Source organism: Siphateles boraxobius, unplaced genomic scaffold, assembly GCF_051911475.1.
Source record: "Siphateles boraxobius isolate OS27281-9 unplaced genomic scaffold, OSU_SipBor_1 1, whole genome shotgun sequence".
In the NCBI taxonomy this organism is placed as follows: Eukaryota; Metazoa; Chordata; class Actinopteri; order Cypriniformes; family Leuciscidae; genus Siphateles; species Siphateles boraxobius.
The window spans coordinates 26,009,139-26,021,045 of NW_027508699.1; the positions used below are offsets into that span (position 1 = coordinate 26,009,139).

At 35.2% G+C, this 11,907-nt stretch overlaps 1 long non-coding RNA gene across 1 annotated transcript; it reads left to right on the forward strand.

Moving 5' to 3' along the window:
• The first annotated feature begins 1,188 nt into the window (after nt 1-1,188).
• LOC143739222 (uncharacterized) lies at nt 1,189-10,100 on the forward strand. The gene is made up of 3 exons (XR_013204151.1): nt 1,189-1,424; nt 7,830-7,879; nt 9,436-10,100. It is a non-coding gene; the product is annotated as an uncharacterized LOC143739222 (long non-coding RNA).
• Nucleotides 10,101-11,907: the final 1,807 nt, after the last annotated feature.

The window sequence follows — 11,907 nt, forward strand, 5'->3', positions numbered from 1 at the left end:
CCAGTAACGTCTGAAGGCCACCCCGAAAAAAGTCCCTAGTAAGATTCTAGACAGTTTTTACAATGGTCAAAAATGTGACGAAAATGGTACAGAAAAAAATATGGATTTTCAACAATAAATGCGCGCAATAACAGAGAATATGCACCAGTGCTTACCTTTATGCAACAACGAGAAAATAAAATAGATTGAGCTGCAAATGTGTGCTAATGAACCAGCTCTTTTAATGTATAATTTAAAAAGACTCATTAATCAGTCTTCAGGCTTGAATCAGACTCGGTCAGTCAAAATCAGAATTGTTCAGCGCAGTTGCTGAGTTTGCAAATGACTCCCTGAATAAACCACAAAGCAAACCGAAATAAGGAAATAAAGATAAACTACTGTATTTTGGTCCAAATTCATTTGTCACTATAGTCAAATTAGGCAGATGTCAACATGGACATGCAGGTTGTGTAACATGCCCTAATCCTCAAACAATAAACAAAACTTGTGTTCATTTGCAACAAAGCCATGGTTTGTGCCGGCCACAATGAATTTTATGCAGTGAATTATTGGCTGCCAAGAGAATAAAACCATTGAAATTCAATTTTGGTAATATGTTGGGTCGCCACATAATGTCTAATGTAAAAACTAGGTCCAGTTGTGAACCGCCGCTATAGATGACTTGAGCCATCATTTACACAGCTGAACAACAAGTAGTGATGGATGTGGATATGTGGTATCTAGTTTCAGGGCAAGTGGGCTGTGATTGAGGCTGATTGGATTAAGATGATAATATAGAAGCCAGTTACCTAGCAACACAAACAGTTATTCTGTAAATACAAGTCGGTCATTAAGCATAAAGAACATTGCTCATGCGTGTTGATAACAGGGCATGATTTAAGACAGAATAATTAAAGATTATCATAATGCTGTGAGATTGATTACTTGAGAACTACTGCATGTAAATGACAATAAAATAAAATTCTATGACACGTATAGAGTCAAAGAAAATCCTGTAGGCTATGGCCTCTGATATCACTAACTTTCTGTTTCCTTTTTGTTTTCCAAACTCAGCCTCCTGCCTGATCCTTTGAGGCTTGTTTTGAGGCTGAAAACACAAGTTTCCTCCTCTCTCTGGTGTTATTTAAGGAAAAGGCAGCCTCTCCCCTCCTCTCCCTGCTCTGGGATGGGTGTGGTTTTCAAAGACAAACTTCTGAATGATGTGTACGCCTCCGTTTCAGTTCCTGAGTCTGACTAGAGGAGGAGTGTAGGGTAGAGCTTTGCTCGGGACTCTTACAGTGGAGACCAGTCTCCGCATGTATGGACACTCTATATGGCCCTGGTTCCATGCATGTTTGGCTGTGAGGATCACCACGGCCAAGGCCACAACAGTGCCAGTCTTGGTTTATTTCAACTCTGAGAGTGCGAGTCACCTGGACTTAATTGTGAGTAAAAACTTTACATTTTGTCAAATTAACACATTCATTTGCCACTGGATTTGCCTGACTCAAACTTTTGGATTATACACTACAGGCGAACCTTGAGGCAGGTTTTTTCCTTTTGTCTGCATACGGTATTGTGTCTGTGATTTTTCACCTGTTCGAGTGTTTCGAACGCATGCACGCTTGGGATACATACAAATAAATAAATGAAAAAGAAAGAAAGAATAAGTGCAAGTGCTACAGCTCACCAATTTTGTAATAGCAGTCCTGTATTGTTAAAATAAAAATAAAAAATAAATAAAACTAAACGGTGGCATTTATTGTTAGATTTAAAGGGTATGAAAATTGCTGACTAAAATCTCTAATATATAGCCTATATTTGAAAACAGGGATCCAAAAAAAATATATATATAAGTGCAATTTTTTTCATTTTTAAATACTGCATTATTTATGGTGAGTTACTTAAATTTACGATTTCACTTTTACATGCTTTTTTAATTCATTCGTTTTAAAAAGAATAAGCATTAATATGGCGTTTTTCCTCCACCCCCTCCGTCATAAATTGCTATTTAAATATCAAAAATTGTCGCTCATTATAATGTGGCGGTAAACGTTTATGGGCCCGTTTTTATCATGCTTGAAATTAGATTTTAATGCTGGAACCTGTATTTAACCCCACATATTGCTAAAAACCACAGTTCCGACATAAAGTTTCACTGTAAACAGACATCAAAAAAGCTTTAAAGTGAAAATAATAATCAGAATTTAATCTGCAGTAAAACACTGAATAGTTTAGCAATGCATTTATATGCCTCTATTTAGACTCCTAACACTAGGAAACTGGATTTATATTGGTTTTAATAGCCGCCAGATTTTAGTGATACTCCTTACTATTCCTTGAGGCTTCATGGTTTTATAGAATATAAAGCAGCTGTATAACCAAAAATATTGTCAGCGAGACTATATCTAAAAACAGTGTTTCGAAGTGAACAAATAAATAAATAAATAAACAGTACATACATAAAAAGAAAATGTGTCTGTTTATAGTCATTAAAAAAATCCCAAAATATTTCCGTTCACTGTGTTTACAGAAATATAAAGACAGCGGAAGAAATGTATATGTAATTTAATTCCCGGGACCCTCAACAGCCATGATTAAGACACCCTGAGCGTGTGCTTTGTCTTGCTACTTTTGCCTCTCTCAATTGGATCCTGGCAGAGAGAGAGAGGAAGTTAGCCATCTTTTCCACCTGACATCACTGACGTGATTAGAACAACAGTGTGGCCTAAAGCTGCACACTGCCTCTGCTTATATACGTCAATGAGCCTCAATGTACAGCCAGTAAATCAAACAAAACTGGAGCATATTTAAAGATTGTAAATATATAGCACATTATTTAATTAATTTAAATTTGTGTGTATGCCAAAAGATGAGTTTAAGAATGTATGGACTTTTCTTTTTATGGAGTTTTTCCAATACTTTTTTAAAATTTTTATTCCTGATATGAGGAAAAAAGTATAAAACCAAAAACTGCATAGTAAAAAAAATAGTGTTGGTTTAACTTAAAAAGTAAGTAACCTGGTTGCCTTAAAATTCTTAGTTCATTTAAATAAATAAAAAATTAGTTGATACAATGAAGGAGACTGGTTTAATCAACAGAAACTCAAAATATTATGCTATCTGAACCACATAAATTTTGAAGTTGATTTGACAAAAATCTATACATATTTATAAATATATATTTAATTTTTATAAACATATTTGAATATATACCTATGAATTATTTTAAATTATTATTAAAAAGCCTTTTAAATAATTACTGCATACATGATGATATCAATCTTAAAAAGGATGAAATGAAAAAGCAATAAATTCAGTAAGTACATTTCTAAAGCTTTTTGAGCTTACAAATTAAGCTTTGTGAGCTTGTAAATTATTATTACAGTATGCCCGTGTGAGCGGAGTTTAATTTTAATACCATGCTGACTGCATTTTAAAAAGCCACATTCATGTTTATGTTCTATCCAAAGAGGTCTACCTTATTTCAGAGCACTGGCTTAAATGACTGTAATCGATCTGAGCATGCATAGCAAAATAGCTTGAGTCATGCACTTCGGTGATTCAGTTATATCCTTCATTTTCAGAATAATTAAACCTAACAGAAAGTCAAATTAAATTGGGATGTAAATCCTGTAATCCTGCAGCTACAATTCACTGATGTAAATTACAAACAACAGGGGTAATCAGGAAGATTTCAAGTTATACAAAACTGGGTTGTGTTGCTACCAGTAAATGGGTAACTGTATGAAAAATGCCCCTTCCTGGTAGCTGAAAGGCTACTAGAGTAGAGCAGGGGAAAGGAAATGGCACATGATGCAGGCAAACAAATTATGAGGAGGGGGAAGGGAAATTACATCATAAAGGCCCATATCAGAACAAATCAAATTAGGATTCATTACTAATTTCCTCAACAATGGCAGCCTAAGAAGGTAACAATGTTAATTAGTTACAAAATTTAAGAAGCAAAATATAAGGAACGTAGAAATGATCCACTTTACTGAGACATTACTCAAAAGAAAAAAATCGCAATGATTTCATTGTTCGAGTGGGAGACAAACAAAATAATTTATCGTATTTTATATAAAAACTCCATCTTTTCAGACCCTTCCGAGATATCAAGTGACTAATCGCTTATATTTTACGATTTGACAAGTAAAATAGCAGTGTTCAAAATAAATCCATGGAATTGAACATCATAATAATTCTTCACAGTGTCAAGGGGCCTGCTAAGTGTCGCAGTGATAATGAGAGTAAGAGCATGAAGACAGCAGGCAGACAGCAGGCTAAAAAGAAAAGAGGAAAGTAAAGATGAAAGGGTAATTATGGGCAAAGACCTGGTGTGAGAGGTTTTGTTCTCTACGACTTGTTTACAGGAAGTCTTCTAAGGTCCAACAGATGGGTGCATTCAGAGAGGGAGATTTTATTGCATTTTTCCAAGTCCAATAAAGTCCCCAAATTTTCCCTACCTTCATTTATGAGTGGGAAAGCAGTGCTGAAGCTACTTGTCTCAGCGCCGCTAGTGATCAGCGTGTGCAGTTGGCAAGAGTGAGCCAGGTTAATTGGCCAAAAATAAAATATTAGCTATTATTTTAATAAATTATATCCCTGTTTTTTTTTTTGTTTTTTTTGTTTTTTCACAGGACATTTTCAAAGCCACATGTTATGGCAAAGACAAAGACATATTATAGTTGAAAGCAGAATCTTACTATTGTAGTATGTCTATTGTAGTGTTAAGCCAGTCTATTGAAACATTTAGTGTTCTGCTGTCCTTTAATATGGCATTGTACATTTATTTAAGGGCCTGTATAGGCTTATGCAACTACATTTCATTTATTCTGAGTCTGATTAAGCTCATCCTCTTGTGTTCTCGAGAGTTTTTTTTTAAGTTATGCAGCATACAATCTCTGCTATGTAGTGAATAATTATCAAAGTTATTATACCACCAGACAGCTCCTTCAGCTGAAGGCCTGTTAGATATTTAGTTAATGAAGAGTGCCTTTGACAGTACTTTTGTAAATGTGGTTTAACCTCGATGAGGAGGTTTTGTTTTTTTGGATGTGGTCCCTCAAGAGGAAAATGTAAACCATCCAAGACAGACTGTGATAAATCCCTCTGAGCATGTTATTCCAAGTTTCTTTGAGAGTAATCAGATTACCATTTGATTCCATATGACTAAATAAATTAGGAAATAAACTGGATCAGTGTTTTTAAGATTTACAACAAAAAAAAAGTGAAAAATAATAATTTGCTGATTAATAATTTAATTAATTAATACTTAATTAATACGCAAATACTTGATTTAAAAAAATGGTTTTAAATACTGCAAATCAAAACCTTGACCTTTTCTGTTTCATATTAAAATGATGGTTAATGACACTACAAATCAGTTACGGTTTGCTTAAAGTCACAGACAAGTACTTCAAGTACTTTTGAAGTAATTGCAATGTGAAATCTCTGTGGTAACAAAATCCTGGAAGGGAGGTGACCCTCTAGAAACCGGATCTCATTTTAGATGCGTAATCACTGATATCCCTGATTATGTCCAGGGACTATGTTAATAACAACTGAGCCATATTTACCGAAGAATTCAATAAAAGTTTTGATGTCCAAATCTTCAGGAGACATTTAATCTCTTCCTAAATGTTTTTTTTTCCTGCAAGCATATTATGTGTGTGCTTATTGATTATCAATAGGTTGTTGTTATCATGAGTCCTACACCTTTGCCTTCAGTTTCTCAACTAGACATCATCTGTCTCTTTCTCGATCTGCATCCCGGTTCCCCTCTCTAAACCCCAGCCCCCAGCCAAAGGGCCTTTTTCATACGCACCGGGCACACAGTCAACTTTATCTGCAACATCAGCTTGGGAAGCCCGCCCACCCACTTCCCAGCATGCAATGCCTCCCTTTGTCCACATAAGTGTTTCCTCCCCGCCAGGACAAGGCAATTGCGTCAGAGCAGCCAGACCAATCACGTGTGTCCTGGGCTGCCCCTGAGGCCGTCTAGCCATAACAGCTGAGACTGTTAAAATCATGTGTAATCATGGGGAGAGGGGTGCTGGCGTTATTTCAGACATGCAGCACAAGTCCTGTGATTGTCTGCCAGGGGCATAACAGAGTGTCAAATACTAGATGCAGGCAGAAAATACAAGGTGCCAGAGCTGGCCTCAATTGCCATAATTTCGTAGGCATGCTGCAGCAACTCAAGGCGAGTAGATGATAGACATTATGAGAGCAAGGGAACCTGTCACTAAAACCCAAAAGCATGTTTTTTCAACAACATTGCTGAAATTGATATCTTAATTCATGCTCCTGGGGGGATGATGGGAAAAAGATAGCAAAACAATGTTTTTTTGACACTTGGCATACTAAAAGCACAAGAAATATTGTGTGTGCATTTATCTTCCAATCATTTTAAAGCAAAAAGCTTGCCAAGAATTTTTTTAAACTTTGCAATGTGACTTTTGTTCACATGGCCATTGATGAAACCACATTATGAGTCATCGTATCAAACAAGTCCACTTCTAGTGACTGTATATGGAAATTGTCTTGTTCAAAGTTAATTATTTTACCGATTGAAATAATTTATCATACTGAAATATTTAGTTTTTATTCCTTTACAGAGTTTTTTTTATTCACCTTCTTTTTTATTTAATAGCACTTACTCTTTTCTTAGATTCGACTATAAAGTTGATTTTGAAGTCTTTAATTGTCTGGATTTGATGAAGCTTCTGAAAGGTGGTTAAGTCTTTCAAAAGTGATGACAATTATTTGGTTTCACTGAGCTTTCTCTCTGGAATTGAACTAAGTAACACATTAAGCTGTCAAGGAGAAATGGAAAACTTCTTGCAACCAATGAAATACTAAATCAGTAACAAGGCTCAACTAAACTTAGTCTGACTTATAGATCTCATTTGATTGACAAATGAGACAATTACATGATCTGTTGATACATCTAATGAAGTCAACTGTGGATCACAATAAGGACTAAATTATGTATAAAATATTTTAATTATTTATTTTTTTAATTAAAGAATGAAAAATGTTAACTTGACAAACAAATGTTAAAATGACAAACACTAGAATAACTCAACATTATTGGCATTTTAAAATATGAATTGAAAACACATACACATATGCATGCATATAGCAAAATTTTTAGTTTTTTAAATAAATCATAATAACTTGAGTAATCAATTCAGCGTGATCTGTTAAGAATAACATGCTTATGTGTAAATGGTCCATCCAAGCTTGGAATATACTTTATATTTGAAGCAAGCTGTAAAGATTTCATAGACTTAAAATGTATGTTTCTTTTTTTTATGTTCCCTTTTCAATATTCAAGCCATATTTTTTCTCCCGGATGAGACATAGCTCAACGTATTATACGAGTTTAAAAAGTAAAATCACACTTATTGACGGTAAAACAGAAAGTTCAAATTCATTTATGTGGTACACACATGTATATAGTACATCAATAGGATGCTTGAAGCACCATCAAGCAGGGTAATGACTATGATATATAGCCTGCTATGACACGTTCAAATGCATTCTGGTTTTTATTATAGTTTTGTTTTTGTCATGTCTGGCCATTGTACAGCACTTTGGCATGCACTAGATCTATCAAAAATGAGATTTATGAATAAATAAACTCAAACAATAAATATAATGTAGCTATTCAAACTAATATTCTGCTTGGTCTATAAAACCATGTGAAAGGGGATCTGTGCACGTAGCACAAGAGATGTTTTTCACAGACTAATTCACACTATGTATCATTCAGAGATAATGAAGGAAATTCAAACTGCTTTCAAAATGAACAAAAAGACTTTCTCTTTCTCTTTTTTCAGATCCTTTCCATAATGCCTGTCTGGAGATAATCTCAAATAGACAGACTTGGGTGAGTTTACCGTCATGAGAAAATGTCATGCTTATAACTCAGAAATTCACAGACATGTTCATATAAAGAGATATCAAAAGGCAACTGTCTAAGGACAAAGCAACACATCCTTTCATTTTAAGTCACCCAGTGAATCTCACACGCAGTTGTCAATATGACACGCACCCTTCATAATAGAAACCCATAACCCAGTAATAAAAGCTCCAGCTGGACTACAAGAGAAAACAGCTCTTTGTAAAAACATCCATTTGCATTTAGTTCAGACAACTGGCTTCTAGCTTTTAATATAGCCTCTAATGTAATTAGTTTCTGGCTACAGTCACAGAAATGAAAATCCATGGACATGAGAGGAGGAGCAGAGGCCGATCGCAATCACGGCCCTATATCGTGAGCCACCGCACGAAACAACAGACCTGATGATTCATGCGGAAAATTAACTCTGTTATTTAGCTGTTGCAGTGACCCTGACAATTTTATGTTTCTCATTATGTCAGTCACTTGATATGATACACTCATTCCACATGATGAGCACCATTTAACAGGCTAAACTCTTTGATGTGTGGATCATACTTGGCTAAAGATGGCAACAATTTGCTGGTGAGAGGACAAATCTTGTCATCAGAATCTAATGGCAAGGTGGACACACACACACACACGCACACACACACACACACACACAGAGAGAGAGAGAGAGAAAGAACCCAGGGTCATGTAAACAGAAGATACTATGGCTCCATTCAAAGCCTGTTTTCTCAAAAGTATGCGTGAGCCCGGGCAAATTATCCCTGTGAGCGGAGTGTGAAACAGGAGATGTGCGAAACCACGGCGTTAAGGAACAACGTGTGTCCTCAACGCTTACTGGCAGGCTATTATGTTAGTTGCTGGTTTTCTTCCTCACTTTCTCCTGGTCATCTCATCAATGGGCCGGCTGGAGGGATTCCTGGCAGAGTGATTTGGGATTATATCATAAAATCACATTGCCAGGGATTTCCAACCAGCTGTGAACTGTTTACTCCAGGAAAGTCTCTGTGAGTCGACCCTGCTTACACCCTGATTGATGAAGCCGTCAAATCAGTATTGAAGAGAACAAACCTAAACTTTTTTCCTGCCATGCCCCATGGAATGAATAATCTACCCTGTGAATGAACCATAACCGAGGGCTGAAATACACTGAAAGAGAAAGCTCATATCTGTAGGTCCCACATATGTTTTGCTCACCACTTTTTGTTCATTGCATAAACACTGGCTCTCAACTTAAGACTCTGGTTTTGGGAAACTAGAAACATGATACTAGGCTATCGTGCCATACAGACATATGTGGCCCAACATATGTTAATAGAAAAAGCTGTTTTTGAAATGGCGCCACACTGCTTTTTTAAATAAATTGACATGTGAGGAAAATTGTGATAATGGGTTCATTTAGTAAAAGATGTGGTGTTTTTATACGAACATTTATCTAACATGAAATTAAACCTTCAAGAAAGCATTGAGAATTTTTAAAGTCTTTTTTTTTTTACAATTGTAAAAACAATTTACCTGTCTTTCATATATATCAGGGCTTGACAACAAGGACTGGCCGATGGGCCGAGGTCAGCGTGAAAGTTGCTCGGGACGGTTGACGGAATTGTCACTTGCCCAATTGAGACAGTACTGCCTCATCACGAAAGTTTGTCATTTGCATGTGTTTTTAAGTCTTGTCAATTTAAACATTAATTTTAAACCATTCAGATTCAAGTGCAAGATGCGAAAAAGAACTAAATTCAGTACTTGTGCTGTGTTTTCTCTGAGCGCGCTCATGGTGTATTTGCATACAGAAAACAGCGCACGAGTACTGAATTGAGTACTTTCCTTTGCGTCTTGCACTTGAATGGAAAACTACACACAACAGAAGAATGTAAAAATGCCAGTCTTGGTGAGTATTCACGTAAACACTGTCGGTTATTTCTTAACTGAACATAAATAGATGAGAAAGAAAACACATGTATAACAGTATATTGGATCTGTGCATTCGGTCTTAAAGTGACAGCAGCCTAATATTCCTGATGCCGTGTGCGCCATTAATGTTTATCAAACAATAAAAGGCAAAGAGAATATCACTCACTGATCTTGACTGAACAACTTTTCCATTGTTATTTTCCATTTGATTATTCCATTTCTGTACCTGAAATGAATACTGTTAGAGATACCTGAAAAACTTAAAGCACTGTTTATTTCACTTGTATCTTTGTTCTGTTGTGTTTATTTGAGCTGTTGCTTGTAATGTATTTATTTGTTCTAGTTTTATCACTGAAGACTCACTTGTCTTCAATCATGTTTGCTTTTTAAACTTTTGTTTTTAAACTTTATTTTAGTTAGGCTAGTAGTTTTTGCTGTGGTATCGAAATTGGTATCTAAAATTTTGGTGGCTTGTTTATTAGATTGTTACATGGGTCAACACAACAACAACAAAACTTTTTACTTTATTCATTTATATTTTTAGTGGGGGCTATTAGGGCTAATAGAAAAAATCCATAGCGCCTGTACACATTGATGTGTAATTAACCTTCCCTTACAATTGCTTCATTGGTAACCCAATGTTTTCTGGTTTATACAGTTATGTGATATAATTTATATTATTCATACTGACAGCATTTTTATAGGCGTTTCTTCAACTATGGGCATTTTTGTTGATAATTGCTTAAAATAATAAAATACACTCTCATTAATCATGCCTTTTTTAAATTTCTATTAATAACAAGTTATCAATTAAATTCAACAAGGTAAACAGATCAGAAGAAAGCGCATGTATAACAGTATTAGCTCCTATAAGATGTATACAAGATGTATTTTTCTTCCTTTTTTTACATTTCCAGCACAATGTCATTTTCACAACATCACAAACTATATTTCGTATTAGTATTCTTTGGTGAAAATCACGGTAATAGAAAAATGACATTTTCAATATTTTTTGAAAAAAAAGAAGACTTCTTTGTCATCTTTTAGCTAGTATTTTTCTAAATAACATTTTCACACTTTTAAAATAGTGTTAAAAATAAAATCTATACATAAAATTTGAAAAGCAAAAAAATATGTTGAAGGCATGACAAAAAGTTTTCAAGGCAGTTTGAATGTGTTCTTCACAAAAAGAAAAAAGTTTAAAAAAAAATTCAAAAGTGCCCAAAGTTGAGGAAACACCTACAGTATATATCTTTGTGTATGTTGAGATATTCTGCTAAATACAATACATATCTGAGTACATGATAAAAATAAATATATATAAGTAATTTATCTCTTAAAAACATTACATTACTGAGAGCTGAAATATTTTACTTTATAAGGTTTACAGACAATTACTTGTGTTATTGAATTCAATGATAATTTAGGCAAAGTTTTGAAGAGCATCTGGATTTTTATGTCTGATGAAGTTTCGTGAGGTGCAGGACTTAGCTCACTCTGTGAACAGATCTCGGATATCCTATGTTCACAGTGGCTAAGTTCCGCTCCTCTGAGGCCTACACTCAAAATCAGCCAAGAGGTGAGAAGACAAACATGACGGCTGGTCATGCTATAGCAAACCGGAAAAAGGACACAAACCTGTTCCAGAGAAATTACGGGAAATGACCCGCCAGGGAAAGAAGTCAGAGTGTAATCCTCAGTCACCCGCCCTGTCAGACAGGGTGGTCTTGTCAAATTGGCGTTAAGCCTGAGCACTATTCAGCATAGGATTTGAGCAGAGACAGTAATGAACTTCCCTCAATTCAGCTATGAAAATATAATTTATAAAGAAAAAAATAGCAATGAATTAAAAAACAATATAGAAGCATTCTAATAGTGATCTCAAACTTTTGGACCCCACTATCCACTAGCTCTTTTTGGGCTTTGAAACGTGAAATTTGTGTTTTAAAAAACTAATGATGGATGGATAGATGGATGGACGGACGGACGGACGGATGGATTTATATTTGATGTTTTCCCAGGCATACATTTTTATATGACTTATTGTGCAAATACTTGACTCGGATGCAATACTCTTATGTTTTATATCCTTA